The sequence below is a fragment of the Phascolarctos cinereus genome, unplaced genomic scaffold (genome assembly GCF_003287225.1).
Source record: "Phascolarctos cinereus isolate Bilbo 61053 unplaced genomic scaffold, phaCin_HiC Scaffold_4;HRSCAF=312, whole genome shotgun sequence".
NCBI lineage: Eukaryota > Metazoa > Chordata > Mammalia > Diprotodontia > Phascolarctidae > Phascolarctos > Phascolarctos cinereus.
In genome coordinates this window covers 340,378,249-340,402,572 of record NW_027555847.1, presented here as the reverse complement: position 1 = coordinate 340,402,572, position 24,324 = coordinate 340,378,249, and the positions used below count along the sequence as shown (strand labels likewise).

The 24,324-nt window shown below is 36.8% G+C and overlaps 1 protein-coding gene across 10 annotated transcripts in view; it reads right to left on the bottom strand.

Moving 5' to 3' along the window:
• The window catches only part of ARL15 (ARF like GTPase 15), a 516,687-nt gene that overhangs the window by 312,807 nt on the left and 179,556 nt on the right, over nucleotides 1-24,324 (bottom strand). The window lies entirely within an intron of this gene.

Here is a 24,324-nt window from a genome sequence, read left to right as displayed (position 1 = left end):
TGCCATTTCCTTCTGTAACTCATTTGACAGATGAGGAAAAGGAAACTGAGGCAAACAGGATTAAGTGACTTGCCCAAAGTCACACAGCTAGTAATTCTGAGGCTGGATTTGAATTCTGGAAGATGAGTCTTCCTGACTTCAGGCCTGGCACTCTATCCACTATACATTGGCATTTAATAAACGCTCATTCCTTTTCCTTCCCCTCCCTCCCCCATGAGGCAATGGACCCAGCCCAGTCATATGCATCACAACCACTTTCCTTCAATACTATGTTTCCACTCCTCCACAAAATCTCTATCCATACTTCTATTATTCTCCTTCATACCATGAAGCCATAAAACACATATTCTACTATCTGTTATACCTGTTCATACGTACACATACGAATACACACACACACACACACATACATACACACACTGAATTCTAGCCCTACTCCTTGCATCTGACAGATGCATACACTTCCACTGTCCACTCCCACACCATGTCTGACACATAACCTCTACCACCACCCCTCATGCCCTATTCCTCATATACATAAGCTGTTGAATCTTTTCACATCATGCATTTTTTTTTTTGGCTAGGCAATGGAGTTAAGTGACTTGCTCAGGGTCACACAGCTAGTAAGTGTTATGTGTCTGAGGCTGGATTTAAAGTCAGGTCCTCCTGAATCCAGGGCCAGTGTTCTATCCACTGCACCACCTAGCTGCCCCCCACATCATGCATCTTTGACAAACATATTACCAAACCCTTTACATTGTGTTTTTAACATCTACCCCAAAATCCCCTCCCGCTCTTCTCTATGTTTTGCACATACTAATCATCATCTTCCATCATATTGTACCCTTCACCCCCTCCATTTTGCTCCCATTTTTCCCCAACCTCCCTTCATCCCAAAGGCATTGGGATGCCAGCCTCCCTCCCACTAGACCATCACTACTGGAGTTCATCAACATAGTTTAAGCCCAAAATTATTTTATGGCTAAATTAAATGGGAATTCTGACCCAGAGTAACTGGTAAGGAGTCAGGTTTAACAGAGAGTTAGGAATTCTCCTATATATGGCTTCTCAGAACTTCTGTGTTGGAAGGGACATCAGAAGCCATCTAGTCCAAAACGTACCTGAACAAGAATCCCACCTATAATATCTCTAGCAACTGATCTAGCTCCCCTTGAAGGTCTCCAATGAAGGGGAACCCACTAATACCTACAGCAATCCATTTCTGTTTTGGAGAGTTTTAATTCTTAGGATATTGTGTGGAGTTCTTTCCCCTTACATTAAGACTAAATCTATGGTCACTGTAATTTTCCCCAAATGTTCTACGGAGGAACAAATGAATTGAATCACATGTCTCTGACAGCCATTTAAATATTTAAAAACATCTAGTAAACCCTTCACTCCATCTTCTCTTCTCCAAGTTAAATATCCCTAGGTCCTTTTATTATCCTCTAGCATGATAACAGTGAGGTCCCCTCACCACTCTGATATGGGTGCTTTCACAATTTTTTAATGTGCTTCCTTATATATGGTATCCAAATTGAACACAATACTCTAAATGTGGTCTAACAAAGATAAAGTACATCATGATTGTTACCTCCCACATACTAAATACTGTAGACTAGGAACACATGCAGCTTAAAAGCACATTAACTTTTGTGACTGCTATGTTGCACTACTGATTCATAAGGAGCTTAAATTCATACACTGTCCACCATTTTTAAAATTATCAAACAATACATCCTGTATTCCACACTTTTAAGTTGATTCTTTTAAACCAAGGATAGAATTGTATCTTATTGAATATAATCTTATTAGATTTGTCCTGTTGTTCAATATTGTCAAGAAATTTTTGGACTTTATCATCCAACCTATTATATTTCTCCCAGCTTTATGTCATTTGTTAATTTGATAAGCATGTAATCCATTCCTTAATATAAGTCACCGATAAAAATATAAAATATCATAGAGCCAAAGACTATCCTATAGGCTCTTATTCATGACTATTCCACCTCCCACTGACCTCTAAGGGATTTGAGATCTCCCTTAGAAGGACCAGCTTTGGCAATCAAGATGCCTCAGATCCAGTAAAAATTCTTAATCCATCCTTAAAAATATCTGAGTACATGAAACTCTTTTAGGATTCAAAATAACAACCTGAGAATCAGGAGCCATTATTTTTGAGGCATGTCTCAAGCAAAAGTCTTCCTCAAGGGCTAAATCTATAAAGGCTACTGGTAAGAAACCAAAGCAAAGGTCAAACTGCTCTGGCTGCCACCTTGCCAATTAGCCTTGACAGGGGAAATATCAAGACCAACCTATCTCAGGGAAAGGTCTCTTCCAGAGCAGGGATAATAAAGGGGCACCCTTCCCAAACATTAGAGGTTCATCTACACTGTATACTCTGTCTAGGTCAAATAGCCTACAGGCCACTGTAAACAAAATCTGGAGATATTAAGTTTGGCCTACAAAACTAAAATATGCCCTTACTTGTAAAGTCTTTCTTCCTCCTTAAATTTCTGGCCAAAGCCACCTAATGCTACCATAACATCAGAACAGTACAGCCTAGCTTCAGGAACTCCCCTGCTTTCCTACAAGGTTAGTACTAACTGCAGGAGTTGCTGTCCCTAGCCATGGTGCTGACCACTTCTACGAATACTGCAAACAAATGGGGGCTATTTCCGGTACAGTGGGGGTAGTCCAGTGGGAAGTCTTCAATCAGTTACAATAAAGTCCACTTTGGCCAAGGATGTATGCTATCTTCCAGCAGTAGAATGTTAATAAACAGTATTTATTGAATCAGAAACACTGAGAGGTCTTATGTTCTTGCTATAATAGACTCTAGGAAACTTGCAGTTATGCCAATAGCCAGGGCAACTGCTTCTGTAAAAGTAGTCAGTTCTGCTGAGGTCTTGTCCAACTGGTGCAATCACCTTGTCTTTGGAGCAGTAGCAGTAGGCTTTGGTTATTTTTTGGGAGGTGGGAGCAAGGCAATGGGGTTAAATGACTTGCCCAGGGCCCACAGCTAGTGAGCGTTATGTGTCTGAAGCCAGATTTGAACTCAGGTCCTCCTGACTCCAGGGCTGCTGCTCTATCCACAGCAAAACCTAACTGTCCTGGCTTTAATTATTTTTTAACGGAACATTAAGTCAGAGGCAAAGGAATGGGTTGTTTTTCTTTGAGCATGTGACAACACAGATGACTCTCTATCTCTTAAAGAATGTTACTAGCAATTGTGAAACAATTAACAAGGCAGATGGAAAAGAATCTTCCAGGTGAAATAAGACACAGTTCAATTCATGTTTGAAGAGATTAAAAAAAAAACTGACTTGCTAAGTTTCAAGGGCTACCAAAATTGGTGACTAGGTTCCTAACAGTGGAATAAAACTGGGAGAGTAAATAATGAGTCAGGAAAGACATGCTATGAAAATGCAATTTTTTAGCTCATTACAGCATTTTATTAAAAAATAGTGGCACATTCTTGTTCTATCATATTAATGTTGCTATGATCCTGGATATCACAGATATTTCACAAGATCTCAAAAAGAACCAGGAAATGAGGTTTATTTAGGCAACGATCTTCAGTGGACAGAATGGATTTGGAATCAGGAAAATCAGAAATCAAATTCCTGCTCTGATATTTGTGTCCTGCTGTTCCCTCCCATCTACTCGAGGAGTGTACTCCAATCAATCTCTCTCATCTTCATTCTCTATTAGTTCTTTCCCCATTGCCTATAGATAGGTTGAGATTTATCTCATTCTAAAAAACAAAACAAATAACAACAAGAAGAAAAACCTGTTCACTTGGCTTTGACATCCCATCCATTATCATTCTTTAACTTTCCTCCCTTTCATCAAAAAACTTCTACAAACAATAATCTACAGTATACTCACTTCCTCACCACCTACTCACTTCTAAACTTTTTGCATTCTATATTACAACTCTTCTACTAAAACTCTCATTCCAATTTTTTAACTGCTATATCTGATGACCTTCTGAGTTCTCATTCCACTCAATGTTTCCAAAACTTTTGATCCTACTCATCATCTCCAGCTTCTGGAATCTTTCTTAGGTTCTATGATTATACTCTCCTCTGATTCTACTCTTTTTTCTCTGACATCTCTCTATCAGTTTCTGAAGTATCATAAAGCTCTTGCCTAAGAGTGATGGTTTGTTCCTAGGACCCTGCTCTGACTTCAATTTTTTTCTATCTACAACACGTTCCTTGTTCATCTCATGGATTCAAGTATCATCTCTAGACAGAGAACACCTAAACTTCTAAATCCAACATGAATCTCTCACCTGAATTCTAGCCTCACATCATCAAATGCCTCCTAGACATCTGGCACTAGATATCATGCATCTCAAATCCAGTATTCCAAAATGGAACTCTCTTTTCCCTCAAATCTGTCCTTCCTCCAAAATTCACAAGTTATGGGGCAGCTAGGTGGCGCAGTAGATAGAGCACCGGCCCTGAAATCAGGAGTACCTGAGTTCAAATCTGGCCTCAGATCAAACACTTGACACTTACTAGCTGTGTGACCCTGGGCAAGTCACTTAACCCCAATTGCCTAAAAAAAAAGAAAAGAAAAACAAAATTCACAAGTTACACTAAGGACGTCACCATCTACCCATTCACCAAGATTCAAACCTTAGATGTCAAACTTGACTTCCCTCTCCCTCACCACTAAAATCCAAATAGTTGCCCAGCCATATAAATTCTACCTTCATAATACCTCTCATGTCTGCCATGTCTTTCAGCTCATATAACCACCACCCTAGTTCAGTCCTCATTATTTCTTATCTTTATCATTTCTTCTGGCAACTGCCAAAAGACCACCACTGATCTTTTGATGACAACTCAAACATAAGTCAATATCTAAAAATCTGGAATTTCATCAATGTGGGCATTTTTACCACTTATCCACAATGCAATCCTTCTATCTCCAGAATGTCAATACCTAAACAATTCATCATCCAGCATCTACTTTGGTGAAGCTACAAACTCAGCCAGGTTAGTTCTCAAGCAACCGATACATAGCTCATAACTGGGCCCATACTTAAAACCTCAAAGGTTTAGTAGAACCTATGCGGCACTGAGTCTTAGGTAGAGCACAATGAGCCACTGAATTAAGCCTCTGGTTCTACTTTCCCATTCTATATCCTCTTTTTACCTCCCTTCCCCATTATGGGTACAATGATCTTCTTCAGCTTGTCATTTCCCTAGTGGTCCTATTCACTGTCATCTCTACAATATGCAGTCCTCTTCCAACTCTGCTTCTGACTCTCCAAATATCTCCACCATGCCTCAGATGTCTTATGACCCTGGAATATCCCTCCATTGTCCCAATGGCGAATTCCTCCTGGAACCTCCATTTTGAGAAAGGACCCAGGCTAGCAATCCTGAAATCCTTTCTCATCTCTGCCTTAGATTCTTAGGACTTTGGTACCATGCTTCAACTATCTTCTCACATGAAAGACCCCTCAACACCTATGGCCTTCTCACCCAGAATATACCTTTTCCCTGCAGCCTTCCAACCTGTATATCCCTCATCCCCTGAAGCCTTCTTACCCTTGCTCATGACACCTCTCTGGCAGCCTTCTTCACCTAGTACATCCCTCTCTGTCCCTACAGTCACTTCCTCTAATTGGTAAGTACTTTTCAGGACCTCCATTCTGCGGAAGGGCAGAAGCCAGGCATCCTGCACTCATCTCCTGGCTTCCTTTCGGATTCTCTAGACTTTGTCATCATGCTATCCTCCCCAGTTCCCAGCTTTTTAGCTTCCTTTTGCATGTTATCTTCCCCCATTAGAATGTAAGTCCTAAGATCATTGGGAATGTTTGTGTTTGCTTGTGTTTTTATTCCCAATACTTAGTATAGTGCCTAGAACATAGTAAGCTTTTATTAAATGCTTATTCACTTGACAGGAGTTGGGAGGGAAATCTATACTGAGTTTAACACATAGGATAAATAATTTTAAGCAGTTATAAGGAAATAATGATGGGAAAATCTAAACAATCAAATTAAGAGATACAATCATAAGTGATTTTCACAAGGGAGAAAAAAAATCTAAGAGACATTTGAATTAACTGTTATGGCCACATAGCCAGTTCTTCAGCAAATTCAATTTTTAAAAATTTGAACAAGTGCAAAATGTGACAGGCACATCAACAAAGATGGAGTGACACAAACTTAAAATACCCAGTTCCTTCAACCAATCATCATATAGAATAGAAACCACCATTCTAGTTGACCTCCTTTGGAAATTCCAACTGAATAATGTTGTTCCTAAAATATGGTACAAGACTCCAGAATTGGTCTTGTTGGGTCAGAATTTATCCCTTACTTTTTTAAAAAAAAAACCACTGTTCCTCTCTTAAGAAATCCTAGGGTTACATTACATCTTTTGCTGCCATATTATACTGTTGACTCATGTTGAACTTAAAGTTCACCAAAACCCAAAGATCTTTTCATATGAATCACCATCTAGACCATCTTGTACATAGAAAGTTGACTTTATGAACCCAAAATTCATTTAATAACAACTGTTATTTATATAGTGCTGTATGATATGTAAAACATTTTACAGATGTCATCTCATTTTAGTTTAACAACAACTCTGTAGGGGCAGCTAGGCGGCTCAGTGGATAGAGCACTGGCCCTGGATTCAGGAGGACCTGAGTTCAAATCCAACCTCAGACACATAACACTTACTAGCTGTGTGAGACCCTGGGCAAAAACTCTGTGCGGTAGGTAGTACTTTATTTTTTTCCCAGAACTTAGATTTCATTAATGTATGTAAGGAATTCCTACTGCACATCTCTGATGCTGGAAATCAGCAACTCATCTATAACTTATTGCCTTAGGGAGGTGGCTGGGATATAGAAGTAAAGTGACTTTCTCATGCTCACTAACTATACACACACACACACACACACACACACACACACACATGTATGCGCATGTCAGAACTGAACTCAAGTCTTCCTGATTGCAAAGATGAACCTCTATCTACTCTACCACATGACTTCTTGAGGTAGGTATTAGCATTCTCATTTATTGATAAAGAAATCAAGATTCAAAGAGAGATTACATCTGGTCACATAAATAATAAGTGTCAGAGGAAGCATAATGGTACTTGACTTAGAGTAAGTGCTTAATAAATATTTAGTAAACTACTGATTGAACTTAGGTCTTCCTGATTCCTATATGGCATTTTAATACATCACAATGCTTTCCAGTTTATCAGATTTTGTACAACACTCTAGCATGTCAGGATTTTTATGGATCCTCATTCTGTCATCCAATATATTAACTAATCCTTCCAGTTTTTAATCATCTCTAAATTTTCCTGTCTACGTAATTAACCAAGTCTTTTCCTTCAACATCCTATTATTGCATCAGAACAAGCTACTGAGCTCAGCTCTTTCTTTAAGGTCTTCCAGTGCTGCTATAACTGAAAGATTCATTGCTCTGCAACCAATCATAATAGAAATCTCTCTGAACATAGGTAGGATGGTCCTTGGATAAAAACCATACATTCCATCACTAGGCCTATATCCAAGTCATTAAGAAAAACAGACATTACAGAATGAAGAGGCATTCCAATAGAAACCTTTGAAGATTATAATTATAATAATAAGAGCTAATATGTTATAGTGTTTCGAGCTTCGCAAAAAATTTCACATAAATTATCATATGATGACAATAACGTTCTCACCGCCTGCTCTTTAGATTTTGTCACCCATCCAGTTCTGAATTCATATAACTGTATTAACTCACATCTCTCTATTTTATCCAGAGATAACAAGATAATCAAATTAAAAATTCTATAGACCACAATAAATTACATTCAAAGATACTGGAAAAAAAACTCGCCAACAAAAACACAGAACAAAATATCAATAATATTAAAGGAGCCAAAGAGAAAGAATGGAAGAGGTGATACAAAACAATATAAGTAAATGTTCTCATTTTCAGAAACATAATGCACTGGGAGCAAACTGATTGACTAAAATAAGACATTATAAAGCAACTGAATTTCATGTTTTGTTAGGTTCATCACTGTCCTTAACAGAGTTTTACCTGATTAAGGATTCATATGAGGAAGGCTCAAGTCTATCAAGAGAGTACCTGAGAAAGACAGATATTGTAGATAAAATTGAATTGCTTACTAGTGGTTTTGCTGAACCTTGTTTTAGTGCTAGATTGTTCTTCTCGTCCTTACCCTACTACTTTGTTGCTGTTGAGTGTTTTATTACATATACGAACCACTATTCCTCCCTCTGTTCCCACCACCACCCACCATGGCCTCTGTCCTTTCTCAAACTTTATACTCAAACCTTGGTATGTTACTAGTGTCGATTTCTTTAATCACCTCCTTATTCTTTGTTTTGTTGTTGTTGTTGTTTTAAAAGGTCAGAGTTTACAGAAAGCAAAAAGTTAAAAAAAAAAAGGAAACATGGAATTAATCATCATTACCATGAATGTGAATGAAATGATTCACATAAAATGAAGGAGGTCAAAAATGGACTAAGAAAATCTAATAATGTGGAGGCTTTTTTTAAAACAAGAAAAACATTTAAAATGAAGATTTACATATATGAGGTTAAATCGAGGGGCTGGAACAGAATTTATTGTCCCTCAGGCAAATTCATAACGGCTGGACTGGGAGTCATGAATCAGACAAGGGAACAATAAAAACTTAAATAATTAAGAATTAAGCAGAAGACAATATTATAATTACTAAAGGCACCATGAATGATGAAATTGCATAAATATTGAATATAAATGAACTAAGTACCAAAGCATCTAAGGACTTAATGGAAAAGCTATTTGCATCCTATGAAGTGGACAGCAAAACCACCATAATAGTAGACATCAGTGTGCCCCTTTTATATCTAGATCTATCTAACCAAAGGATAAATGAGAATGAAGTTAAGGACCTAGAGGGAATTTTAGAAAATTAGATATTATAGATCTCTGACAATTACGGAATGGGAACAGAAGGGAGTATACATATTTCTCAGATGCTCAAGAAGCCATTACAAAAATTAATCACATATTAGGTCATTAAAAACTCAAAAACAAAGAAAAACAGAAATAGTAAACCTAGCCTTTGCTGACTAAAACATAATAAAAATTATAATCAATAATCAATAAAAAATATAAAATAATCAACTGTAGTACAAAAAAATTGTAATTGATTTGAAGAGAAAATTCATAGTTAAATGGAAATTAAATTTAGTCCCAAGGAATATGTAGGTCAAAAAACAAATCATAAAAACAAATAACCAACTAAATAAAAGAAAATAAAAACAATGAAATAATATACCAAAACTTTTTAAATGCAGCCAAAGGAATCCTTATGGAAATTTTAATATATGTAGACACCTGCAATCAACAAAGTACTATAAATATTTTTTGCCCAGTCAAATGTCAGAAGACTATGATAAATTAAATCAAACGGTTGAATGTCTACAAAAATATCCAAATTAACAGAATAAGAAACAGAGAAATTATACAACCACATCCCAGAAAAAAATCAACTGAACTATCCATAAAAGAATTCCCAAAGGGAAAAAACCTTTAGGACTAGATGAATTTACAAGTGAATTCTACCATGCATTCATTCCAAGAACAATTAATTCTATATCAAGCAAATTCTCTGAAAAATAGCAATCCTCTTCTAAGAGAAATATGGTATTGACACCTACCCGAAGGAAAGAATAAAAAAAAACTATTGGGAAATATCTAATGAAAATAGATTTTCAAATGTTGGATGAAATATTAGTAAAAGGCTACAGCAATATATTTTTAAATTACATATTATTACTGTACTAAATTTATACCATCACTATAAGGCTCATTCAATATTAGGAAAACTGTAAACAAGATACATCATATGTGTAGCAAAAATAAACCTTCCACAGTAGTATCAATAGATGAATAAAGGATATTAGATAAAATATATCACTTCGTTTTTCAAAAAATAAACATGAATAAATGGACATTTCCTTAATATGGTGAACAGAATCTATCTAAATCCAAGAGATAGCTTTATATGCAATGAACAAATGCTAGAATTTTTTTTCTTTTTTCTTTCTTTTTTTAAGGCAACTGGGGTTAAGTGACTTGCCCAGAGTCACACAGCTAGTAAGTGTCAAGTGTTTGGTCTGAGGCCGGATTTGAACTCAGGTCCTCCTGACTTCAGGGCCAGTGCTCTATCCACCGCCCCACTCAGCTGCCCCTTAGAATTTTTTTCCAGTAATGTCAGGGGAGAAAAGCAAGTATACAAAGTGTTACCACTATGATTTGATATAATTCCAGAAATGCCAACTATAGTAACAGAAAAATAAATTGAGAGAATAAGCATACCTAAAAAGGAAATAAAATTATTCCTTTTTGAAGATGATATATTTTAATTACAGAACCCTAAAGATTCAACTAAAATTGATTAAAACAATAACCACAGAAAACAAGCAGGATTTTTTTAAAGTATGCATTTTACTATTACCAAGAAAATGTATCAGGAAGAGAAAAAAAATTCCTTTAAAAATAACTACAAATATTTACCAAATATCTATAATTCTAACTGTCAAGACACACATAGGAATTATGTGAATAAAACTATAATAAGTCTTTACAAGAATAATGAGAAATTTACATTATTAGAGAGCTATTACTTCCTCTTGGTTGGGCCATGGCAATATAATAAGATGACAATAAAACCTAAATTAATTTACTGAACCAATGTCATGCAAATCAAACTACCAAAAGGTTACTTTACAGAACTGAAAAAAAAAACTACAGCATAACATAATTCTTTCAGTATCAGATCTCAAACTATACTACAAAGCAATAATATTTAAAACTATCTGATGCTGGCTGAAAAATAGAAAAAATTGGTTAAAAGAACACATTAGGCACATAACATCCAGCAGCAATCAAACCTAGTAATAAGTGTTTGATAAACCCAAGGGTTTACTCAACTACTAAGGTAAGGATTAATGAACAAAAATTGCTAGGAAAATCAGAAAGATGTCTGGCAGAAGTTAGGTTTAGGCCAAGATGTCACATCATATACAACATTATGACCTAGATATAAAAGATTATATCACAAAAAAAAATCAGAAGGCCAAGGAAGGAGATACTTATACCACTATGGAAAGTAGAAATATTCTTGGCAAAACAAAGGATAAAGAGAATTACAGGAGACAAAATGAACAATTTTGGTTATATAGAATTAAAAGTTTTTGCACAAGCAAAATTAATGCACTTAAAAGAAAAACACTTAATTGAGAAAAAAAATCTTTTCAGTAAATTTCCTTGATGAAGATCCAAGATATATAGGGAATTGCCTCAAAAATATTTGGTTGAGTCATTCCCTACTAGATAAATGGCCAAAGGATATGAACAGACAGTTCTCAAAAGATGGCAAGCTATTACTAACCATTATAAAAATGTGCTCCAAATCACTACTTCTAAGACAAATGTAAATTGAAACAACTCAGATCCTGTTTCATACCCAACAGACCAGACAATATAATAAAGAAGGAAAACGACAATTGTTTGAACTATAAGAAGAAAGGTATGCTAATGAAAGCAGGTAGAACTAAGAACTAATCCAAATACTCAGGAAGTCAGTTTGGTTTTGCACCTCAAAGTAACTAAATAACACATGCCTTTTGATGCAGCAATTCCACTACTAGGCATATATTTTTTAAAAAATCAAAGAAAGATAAAGAAACTACATAAAAACATTTTATAGCCACACTTTTTGAGATAGCAGAAAACTGAAAATAGAGTGGGGACTCATTTATTAGGGAATGACTAGAAAATTATGGATTAGGGATGTAATGGAATATTATTGTACTGTAGGAAATATCTAAAGGTATAGATTCAGAGAAACCTGGGAAGACTCAAAAGCACAGATTTTGAATGAAGTGAGAAGAACCAAAAGAATCATTTCTACAACTGTGAAAGTCATAAAAACAATGATGAATGCAGTAACCAATCAAGACCTCAGAAAAATGACAAGTCATTCTTTCAACCCTTTAGTGCAGAGGCAATAGATCAGAAGTACAGAATGAAACGTGCATTTCTAGACAGTCAATATTTAGGGTTGTTTTATTTGACTATTCTGTTTGTGACAAGGGAAGTATAGGGGAGGGGGAATGACAAAGGAAAAGACTTATTGGAAAGAGAAAGGTTAGTGATAGCGATGGCAAAAAGGGAAAGTATGTTAATTATACACATTATGTACCTACACACACACACACACACACACACACACACACACACACACACACACATACATACATACACTGAGAGAAGTTCAGAAGAGAACACAGATAAGGAAGACAATGTTGGAAATACTGTTAATTTTAACATATACTTTAAAAAGTTTCAACTAGCTAGTGGCCCTAGTAAAGATACCTGCATATGTGTGTGTGTGTGTGTGTGTGTGTGTGTGTGTGTGATCAAATGTTCTATACTTAAAATTAAGCCAGAATACAATAATGTTGAAGTGTGAATTAAAATTGTTTGTTCCTAGTAAAGGCAGACTACGCTCAATTTTTAAAATTTCTTCACCAAATGCAAATGTTTGTTTTTTCCCAGATAGGCAACGTATAGTTCATTCAAGTAATCATATGCTTCCAGTTGCAATAAATCACATTGAAATTAACACATAAAATAGTATCATGTTGTAAGGACAAATACAAATTGATCTTTTAATGGATCGTTCAAAAACAAACATACATTAAAGGAAGAACTGGGAGACAATGTCACATAATAAAGACATCTGAAAAAGCTGAAGTTTACAAGATGGTATTCCTATACATAGGAATAAATGCTAAGCTACTACCCATAGCATACTCTAGAACACAAAATATATCACACAAATTATTTCTTTTAGTAACCACAGGGCTGAAAGTTTTGCTGTTGATATCTATCCCAGTATACAAATCCACAGTACTGCCAGGGTTGTCCCCTCTGACTTACTGGGAAGCCAGACAGCAGAAATTGCCTGGGTTACATTTAGCTCAGTTCATGTCCAACTCTGGCCCAAGAATCATCCCTTCTGTTTAGACGCTATGTTGCTGATTGCCAATTGCACAGTTCCAAATACTTCTTTTCCAGCTACAGATATTAAAATGCTCTCTACCCTCCTCCCCTTTTAAAAATCATTTGATTTAGAGCTGTAACAGATAACTTTCTCTTCGGGCTCCTCTAGGTCAATAAGCTACAGCATTTACAAAATGGCATTCGTTGCACATTAAAAACAAGAATCATGCCAGAATCTAACAAAGTGATATTTCAGCCATGTGAAGCATTCTGTGGTCCCCCAAAAAAGGCTTTCACATGGTTACCACATGGCCCAGACATTTAATATGGCTGTCCCGTAATTTCCTCTCATGTCTTTCTGCTAGTGACCTGCCACACTGAACTCATAGGTAAAATTTTCCAAGAGATGCTATGAGGATACGATCAAAAACTCTATCTTCCCTCTGAGAAACCTTCCATTTTACACAAAGTAAAAGGGCCAATCCAGGAAGGAACAGGATTAAGACCTAAGGTTCCCAAAGGAAACAAGGCAATTAACAATGCTTTAAAAAATAAAAAATAAAACATTATCAGCTCTTACTTGAAGAGATCCAGATTGTATGGCTACCGACCTGCTGGCAAACCATTTATTCTCTGGACCCGTTTACTCTCTTTAGAAACGGAGACCAGTACTACCCAGCCTATCACATATAGCAGTAACAATAAAAATAAAAGGAGGCAAATATTTTGCAAATATTAAATATTAATATTAAGCAACAAAACTGCCAACCAGCAGATAACACTTCACTTCCAATAAAGTCCATAGGGCAAAGGCAGAAAAAGGCTGCAATTCCAATTTGACTCAAGGCCAGGTAGGATGGAAACAAAGAGGTATATTCTAATTGTACAAATTTCTATCTTCTTACCTTCAAGGTACCCTCACACACCCAGTTATTCTAGTTTCTTTTCCTCTTCCCTCAGGGTCTCTTGTCTCAAGATATAATAGGCAAAAGGTGAATATGAGACCTTTCATCCTGATAACTACCAAACAAAAAGAGTCCAAAACTTTCCCAAGGGGGTTTTACTGTGAAGGCAGCAAGGACAGCCCATGAAAATGTGGCTAATTAAGGTATACTTAGATAATTATAGATGAAAGGCCATGAAATTACCATAGATGAGTTTTTATGATTTTCTGGAGGCTAGTAAAATAGACTAGAATGCATTAAACAGAAGTAACAATTTCAAATTTTAAAATGGCAGAACTATATAGGAAGTAGACTTAATGAAGGATATAGATAGGCGCAGATAGGGTTGAAGTTTAATACAACACATGGAAAGTCTAAGCTGAGAGACAGATCTCCTAGGTGAGGTCTCTGTGCTAAGACCCCAACTAATTTTGCCTTGAAAATAACCTGAAGGTTAAAAAAAATTGCTTACACAAAAATATTATAATAGTCTAATTATTACTTAGTTTTAAAAGGAACAAGAATCAGAGGGATCAACCTGAGAAAATAAATTTAAAATCATTTAGTGTGTAAATTTTATCTTGTTACAAATCTCTACATGTATAGAAGTCTTCTGGCAATTATAAATGTACCCCACTTTGTACATGGCATGGGGTCATTAAGTTCTAAGTAAATCAAATCACTTTAAGTGGACTAGCAAGGTCTATAATTAAAAAATTCAAGTGAATCTCTAAAATTTCTACAGTAAATTCCTAATTGACTTTAGTTGAAATACTTGTATTTATTCATTCATCAAATATTATTGAACAACTAACTATAGTGCAGGAACACTGTGATCTATACAAAGATGAATCTCCCCAAGGAGTGTAGAATCTGTTGGTAGTGGGAATTAGTGGGTGAAACTGCTAAAATGAATACGGTAAAGCAAGTTAGGTGATTGAGGAGGAAGTCTGAACAAGTAAGTAGGGAAACAAAGCAATTTGGTAGCAGAAAAACGGTAGAGGTGCAAGCAGAGAGGCAGCTGTTAGAGGGCCCCAGCGGTGAGCTGGGTCCTGCAAAGCGGGTGAATAATTTGGAGCTGACAAAGTCTTATAATGGTAGGTGGTCAGTGTCAGGCAAGAAGGTCAGGAGGTAGCAGAGAGGGAGCCATGTAGGCTACCGTACGCAGAAAGGGCTGGAATCCCTAGAACAGCATAAGAATACAGCTGGGTGTCAGTTTTGAAAGACAGGTACAGCATAATAAATACAAAGATTGGGCAATTCATCAAGAAAAGCAGAGATTGAAAATGGGAGGCTTGGTCACAATAGATTAGACAAAAGCCCAGTTGCTAGAACTGAAATACGTCAGAATTTGACAGTGAAGGCGATCGGATACTAAGCCACATGTGCTGTTCTATTAATCCTTGGCTTAGCCCTGCCAAGAAAATAGGTTGGGTCCAGGGATTCACTGGTTTCAAAGTGAAGCAGTCTTAAAAAAAAGAAAACAACAACAACAACAACAACAAAAAGAGACAGTAAAAGGAAGTAAATTTTACCATAACAATCAGAAGACATAACATTTTTAAAACTGTACGTGAAGATGTGAATATAAGACTAAAGTCATGTTGGAATTTGGGGGCAGGCAACATAAGCAAAAATCCTCCATGGGTGAGTCTGAGTACTCAAAAACTAAGCCAGTGGAGCATTAGCTCTGGCGGATTTTAACCCATTGGCGGTCTGCTCTCTGTGGACAGTCCAAGAGATGCAGTAACATCAACAACAGGCTACCTAACTCAGTGATGGAGTCTTTGAACGTAGCATAAAATAAATGAAAATACGCATTAGTCCCTTCCAATGACCCCCTTCTAATTTTATATAGAGATGGCCCTACAGTTATGGAAAATGGAACAAAAGGTACTAAAAATCACAGTTGTAGACTAGCTATAAACAATTATCTGCTGGTAATCTAAATGTTATCCTGATATCTTATTAACCAATCAAAAAATTTAAAAGTAAGTTACAGCTAAATGGAAAGATGGCTCACAAGCTTGCCTTGAAGAAGCAAATAAAGGAGATGGATTTATTTTACATGCAAGGGCAACAAGAAATATTTCATAGAGCATATGGTCATCTCATATGGTAGTAGAAAAAGACTACCATGAAAATAATTGTTGCTACACACTGAGAGCTATTACAAAGCAAAAGGCAGAGAAATTTTATAAAGACCTTCCAAATTTAAATAAAATACATTTTAATACTCAATGATAACAGAACAAAGGTGGACCTAGGGGAGGGTGAGGGAAATGCTAGAAAATACAGTTCAGGAGTGAAAAAAAAAATGAGTCAAAGTCTTATAGGTCCTATAGAAGTTTCACTGCATATATAAATACATACATATATGTATATGTATGTATACATACACACACACACACACATATATCTCAAAAATGCTTTTTTGAAGAACACTATGGAGGTGGTGTTGTTGTTTGTCTTTAGTTTTCAGAGAAGACCAATGACATTGTGGGGTGATGTCTTGACTTGTGCTTCAATCAGATTTGTGAGGCAGAGTTGCACAAAGTCATCAGCCTCACTGTCTCTTCCAGAATCATCAAAGTCCAATGTCAAAAGTCAAGATGACCAGCAATGGCCTGGGATGCAGCGGACGATCTTGGCATCTGACCAAACTCTAAGTGCTTTACAGTGCCTGCTTCAGTAGCCTTCCTAGCCACTGGAATAAACTGTTCTCATCTGCTCATTCTGCTGAGGGCAGTCTTCAAATGCTTGGGGTAGATACTCCCCTAAACTCACAGAAGGGTTTGAGGCCTATAGGTAACCCTCAACTTGGTTTAGGCTGTCTACTGAGATGGTTTTACCAGGATGTGGTTGATGCACTTGCTACAGCTTCTTGGAGCCACAGGTGAGAGTTGGAGGACAGATGAACAACCAAATGTGAATGAGCAGCACTTTGGGCTCAGCAAGCTCTCACACCAGAGATACTAGTAGCATGGAGATACTGGACACAGCAAACATCAAACATTACACACACACACACACACACACACACACACACTTAAAAGAGAGGAAAGACTGATTAAAATGCATTAATTATTTCCAAATCAGCTATGAGGGTATACAGTAAGAAAAACTACTTGGGACCAAAATCAATACTAAATTAGTAGAATAAAAATGAGAATATGTGGTATGCAAATTAAATAACTTTAACTTGATCTAGGAAAAAGCTGTTAATTAACAAAGAAAAGAAGGAAAAAGAAGGAAAGTAGTTAAAAGACATTATATCAACTATCATCATTTCCTAAGTGTAACTAATGAAAATCAATCACCTAAACAAGAAAACAGAAAGATCTCAGAAACAGCCTCAGCCTATAAGTATTTGATCTCCTTGCCAAAAAGAGCGATATGACAGCTCAGGCCATACTAGCTTAGAAATCAATATATAGATCCTTAAGGAAGGAGGAGGAAGGAAGATTAGAAATCATATTAACTCATTAAACAGGAATAAACAATGAAAGCGCAAGCAAATTTACAAAAAGCTTGGTAAGAAAAGACCCAATTCAGTCAGGTCATTCCAAAACCTGGAAGGAGGAAAACAAATCAGGGGGTAGGGTGGGGGGAATCAATAATGATTTCTATAATTCTGTTCATCAATAATAGAAGAGGTACAATATCGGGACTCTAACATCATAGCACCTCATGTACTGTGCTGCAAAGTACTCATCACTAAAGAAATCCAAACTGGAAAAGGGATGTGAACTAGCCTAGCCACACAGAGAGAAATGGACATAATTTTAAGGGCACCAAGAGATCAAATCTTGAGATATCTGAAAAAGGGAAGAGCATCAAATGCTTGGATGAAATCATGGATTTTACCCCTCTCTGAAAAGAAAAGGGGGTAGACAAGGAACACATCAAAAATGACTGAGGTATATCATATGCCTGCTCTCTACCTGTACAAATTGATTATGAGAATAATCTACACCAATCTAAAGGGCATCATTGGTGAAGGCCTGAGAAGAAAATAGGAAGGTTTTGGCAAATGGTAGTCGAAGGCAGACCATATTTTTATCATCAACAAAAAGATTAAAAAGCAAGTACAAGATTTTTTGAAAGATGCAATTTTTCATAACCCTCTTATTATGGATAGGGGCATAAACTTGGAAAACATATGGGCATCCCACAAGGCTTCATTCTTGGCCTACTTTTCAAATATCTCTTAACTCTCTACCTTGGCGATTCCATCCATTACTATGGGTTCAGTCATCAACTCTATGACTTCTAAGTCTACTACATTTCCAGCCTTGCCCTCTTCCCTAAATTTTAGTCCCATATTTTATACTACCTGTCCAAGATCTCAAGAACTGAAAGAATATCCTATCTTGATCTCAAATTTTCATTTGAAATTCAAATTCAAATTCAAAATCAAACTAAATTCATCCTAGTCCCTAAAAAGCTTGCCCTTCCTCCTAACTTGTCCATTTCTAGTGATAGTGCAACAAGTCTTCTAATCGCCCAGGTCCAAAACAGGGAAGTCATTCTTGACTCTTTCCTCTCCTTCCTCCCATATCTAATCAGTTGCCAAGTCTCATCAATTCTATCTCCAAAATGTCTCTGAACTGTCCCTTTATTTTCCTAGTGGTACTACCCTAGTTCATATTTGCTTTTCCTCTGGTCTATAGCATAATCATTATTTTTCTCTTCATAATTCATCCTTCAGATCACTTCCAAAGTAATTCACCTAATATCCAGGTCTGCTCGCATCCTTTTCCTGAATCAAAATGGAAGGCCCTCCACAATCTGTCCTCAACTTACCTTTTCAGCTTTATTTCACGTCACTTCCCTTGACTCATCCAACACTTCTGCCAAAAGCTTCTTTTTTGGCTGGCGGGTGCCTTCCTGCCTCTGCTTCTAGTGCTTGGAAAGGCCATCCCTGACATTTCTACCTGATGGCATCTTTTCCTTCCAAGTCCAGCTCAGGTGCCTCTTGCTCCATGAAGCCAATACTAATCAAACAAGTTCAAATAAGCCCTCTCTCAACAACTTTGTCTGGTCAATCTAAGCTTTCCATGGACTTAATTGCATGTCTTATCCCTTATTTGACTGTAAGTTCTTTCAGAACTAAGACTGTGTCATTGCTTTCAAGTTTGGATGCCTAGCAGTAGTATAAGTAGGTACTTAATACATGCTTACTAAGTAATATACCACTTTCCATTTATGTAACACTTTATACTTAACAGAAGTGCTTTAATTCACATTATGAAATATGCGTATAAGGGCAGGAATGGTCTTATTTTGGCGTTTTGTATACCCCTGCCTTTTTAGATGCCCCTCCCAGAATAAGTTCATCACTTCTAAACTCACCACCATGCTGCTTAACTAAAGCCTTGATTGACACTACTTCCCCTCAGCCTCATCTCCCTGTTGACTGGAGGGCTAGAGAACAGAGTACCAAACTCCTCCCAATGCCTACATTTATAGAGGGCAGAAACTGGACTCTCAGCTCACTCCACTTTGCATCTGCTGCTCTGCCTGGCTTTGACTCCACAGAAGAACATAGCCCCTGGTGTTCCATCCTCTCCCTGCCCTTTCCCGACTCCTTTTGTCTTCCTTTTAGATTGTTAGCTCTTTGAGGGCAGAGACTTTCTTTTTATTAATTGTATCCCAGAGTACTTAGCACAGTGCCTGGAACACAGTAGGTACTTAATAAATGTTTACTGGGTTAGACTGGCTTTTGTAGGTGTTTAATAAATGATTGTTTTATCTTGTTCTCATAAACACATTCTAAAACAGGTAAACTTCCTTTTCAACAAGAAACTGACAGAAAGGGATTAAAAGACTTTCTCAAAGTCACATAGCTAATTATTAGTAGTACTGGATTTTGAACCCAAGTCATGGTCCCCTGACTCCCAATCAATAGTAAAGCCATAGTGAAAACTGGCATGCTACTTTGGCAATATCCAGAAGAAACAGAAATACCTATGGATCTCTTGGGAAGAGAGACGAAGTCAACCATGAAGGTCAAGTATCCCTTCTCTAGGAGAGAATAGTATAGTAAAGTTAGAAGTCATAGAATTAAACTAATAACCACAGACCTTGAAAGGGATAATATATCAGAATCATGGAGGATCTGCATTAACCTTGTTATAAATTAATGAAGTCATGATTACAACCATAAAGATAGGAGAAATGACTTCCATTTATGCATGTTTATGTACGTGTATGCGTGCGTGTGTGAGTGTATATGCATCTATATATATACATTTACAAGTAAATATATATAAATTTGTATACAAGATATATACATATGTACATATGAGATATACATACACACATATACACATCTATATCTATAGAGACAGACAAGACGGAGATAAGAACAGAGATAGAGATGGCCAGCAGGAAGAAAAGAAACAAGCATACTATATGCCAGGCACTTTGCTAAGCACTTTATAATATCTCATTTCATCCTTGCAACAACCATGGGAGGTAATTATCCCCATTTTACAGTGGAGGAAACTGAGGCAGATAGTGGTTGCGTGACTTGCCCAGGGTCAAACAGACAGTATCTTAGGCTCAGCACTCTTTCCACTGTACCATCTCACTGACTCCACCACAGACAGAGATCTGTAATTTCACTAATGGAGGGAACACACAATGAGGAAGTGTTCTCCTCTTATGCAAACTGGCACCTATTTTTGCAATTAATTTATAATTTTAGAAAGTTGCCTAGGTCACAGAGTTTAAGTGACTTCTCCAGATCACAAAGCCAGACTATATCAGAGTGAGAACTTGAACCAAGGTCCTCCTGAATCCAAGGCCAGTTTTCTATCTGCTCTGCCACAGCTATTTCTACTATTACTATATATGGAGACATCATTCTTCAAGGGTTTGGCCTAATACAAGCTGTACCATAATCCTAAAAATCATAAAGAGGACAGAGTGGAAAAGCTCTAGGGTATTTATCCAAGAGAAAACAAAAATTAAGGTCAGGACTATATTAGTCAGTAACTCACTTCTGGGCCCCTGTATTCATTTCTTTGGCTCAGCTGTCAGTTTGGCTGTGTTTTCCCTTAGCAAGTGTAAAAAATGCTTGAATAACACCACCCTGGGATCATGTTCAACCAATTCAGATAGCTGGAGCCTTTTAACTAATGTCCAAGTGACTTGGATGAATCCCAATATCATTTCCCCTAGTATAGACCTGGTCTGAAGAGAAAAGTACACAGCTCAGGGAGCCAGGAATTAACTGGCTGTCCCCTTTCCAAGATGACATGGTTCTCATTCTAGATAAGAAACAAGGTTAGAACAAGTAGTTTGGGTTATATGTTATATGGTTCGTTGGAGCCACATTCTAATTTTTAAATATCTCTCTAGAGAAGTTTTACACATTTTTCCTTTCAGCCTTATTCCCTTTAGAAATAAATGGAGGTTAGTTATTGAAAATATCATTTTGCAGAAGAGGAAAATGAAGAATAGCAAGAGGTCAAGAGACCCATCCAACGTCACAAAGTAGCAGAATATCTCAATTCAGGACTCTGCTCATTGAATAACCCTCTACTTCCACTACAGCAGCAATGCAAGGAATGCACGGAGCACACACCGGTTATGTAACTGGGTGATAATGCAGTTTACAGCATGGTTACGAGGTATTCAGGGGGATAAAGCCTTCGCTTCCTGTGCTTACTTTGTACCCTTCTCCACGTCAACATTTCCTTGCCAAATACAGGCTCCGTACAAGGTATATCACTGTTCTCCAGACACTCACATCTGAGGAAACCTTAATGTAGATTCTGTATGGGCAAGCTGATTCCCTTTTTTCCTTGAAGAAAAATCCCAACCTCCACCTGTCCCATAAAGCAATCTTACTACAATAGCTGCCTAACTCTGTCTGCCTCTACGGTTTTTATAGAACACACTTCAAAGATTTACAGGTTCATATTATCTTCAATTGTCCTCGCCTTGAGCAAGTGTTTCATGTTATAGGAACATACCTGTCAAATCACAGCTACTATGGTGGTCAGACAGATCTGTACTAAGATCTTTTTTCCCCTTGAAACACTACACAAATGTCCTAACAGCCTGACTACAGTAAATGAAAATCTATAGTTACTATATCCTGTCCAAATGACGGGTCAGAACACAGGGGCTACGCTTTTAGAATGAGACACTGAAGGGCTGAGGTACAAAAGACAGCTGAACTAATGAAACCTAGAGCAGAAAGCACTGGCCCCTGGTACACCTACAAAGATCCACCCTGTATAATTTCTGGAGAAATTAAGAAATGCAAACAACCTGGACAGATTAACAGCACCAGGAGGTAACTAGCATGGTACAAACAAGCACCACCTTTCACTACAAGGAGGCATATTCCTTGAGCCAAACAAAGAAACAGTACACAGTCAACATCTGTTTCATATAACAGTTTGGCTGCTGAAAGAAGGAACCTTTAAAAATGGCTTAGCTGACAATCCTCAAAAATAATTCAATCACTAGTGCGAGGCTATCTTCCATGTGCTAAGGGCAAATGGACATGACTTGCATTTTTTTTTCCTTAACAACAAAAGTAAAGATTTTCACCTCCTTTAAAGAAAGACCAAATAAAGTACAAACAAAATCTTAATGAAGCCCTTTCCTTCTAATTGATAAGCACTAGCAATGAATGGTGAGGCTTTAAAGACAATCTCTCTCTCTCTCTCTGTCTCTCTCTCTCTCTCATTACTTTCCAAAATGTCAACTGCCCAGACAACACCACCATGGAATAAACTAAGAAGGGAAAAAACAATCTCTGACATACCACAATAGAATATTAAAGAGTGGGAAATGGGCACCTAATAACACCAACTTACATTCTAATTTCAAGTTAAAGAGGAGGTAAAATATAATGTCAGTCAGATTATAAATTATGAAATAAATTACCATCTCCTTAACTGAACTGTTCACACTTAATTCATTTTTGCAAAGATGTTCCCAACCAAGCAAAAGGAAATCTATTTAGGAACAGATATAAATAAGAAGACATAGCCAGCATATCTCTGAATGCTAACTGCTCAGTGCCAGGACAGTGCCATACAGTGTGTGCCATTGCTTTCAACTCAGCTGTATACCAACTGCTTTACCTCTAAAATGTGGTTAAAATGTTAATGCCAAAAAAGAGGAAGAAAGCAATTAAAAGGCAAGTGTGAGAGAGGAGGGGTTTTGTTTTCAGGTGAAACCTGACAACAGATGGAGAGGTGGTAAGGTGGAAAGAGAGAGAAACATTTATTATTCACATGTATCAAGTACTAGAAATATTCTTGTTAGGAGTTAATTCAAAACAATGCTCTTGCCCAGTAGACTTGCCATGTAGACCACTATGACAGAAATAAGGGCAAACGTGAAAGTAGACACTAGAGAGAAATATGTAACTATGGGGAAGAAAAACTAATGAGTCATTTTTTTGTCATTGGTTATCTTTGGGGTTGTTTGATCATAGAAAGGAGTCTTACAGGGAAAACCGAAGGAAGAGAAATTCCTTGACTTATAACAGTAGAAGAAGTACCAGGTAGGTGTCAACAGATGAAAACAAAAGTGGTGAGAAGAGAAAAATGAATGAAAGCAGTAGGAACCTGGGCTAGAATCAGTCAGAACTTCCTAACAGAAAAAAAGCAAATCCCAGAAAGAGTTACCATTAAACACTATGAAATCTCAACAAATAGTGCCTACTTTCATTCTACTTGGAGAGATTTTTGCAGGTATTATTAGGAAGTAAAGGGCTTTGCCAGAAGCACCTTCTATACCAAATGTAAATAATATATTAGCCAGAAGAAAAAAAAGTTGAGTTGGAAGACAAAGAGATAAAGAATTTTAGAGGAGCAATAATAACAGAATATAAAATGTGGGGCCAAAAATTTGAGTTCAAAGGCAGTTATGAAGGAATATAAAGAGAAAGGTATGGCTGCAGCAACAGGAGTATGGGATAACTAAAACAGATTTTAACAAAGGGACAAGACTGTGATTAATGAGTAATATTTTCATATATGTATATGGTAAATAATATACATCCCCAGAGGAAGAATACTGTATACATAAATAATTATGGAATACTATATGTCCACATGTATAATAACATAACAATTCATTTAATAATTTCTATTCACAAACAAATGTAATAATTAAAACAGGAAACTCAGAAGCATAGTGGGATTTATTCCACAATTAGTTTGCTTGGTAGAGAACTAAACATTAGCAATAATATTTAGCAGTTTTCTTGAACATGTTTCAGAACATCAATAAAGCAAACACTAAGAAATAGATTTTCAAGAAGAAAGTCAAAGATAAAG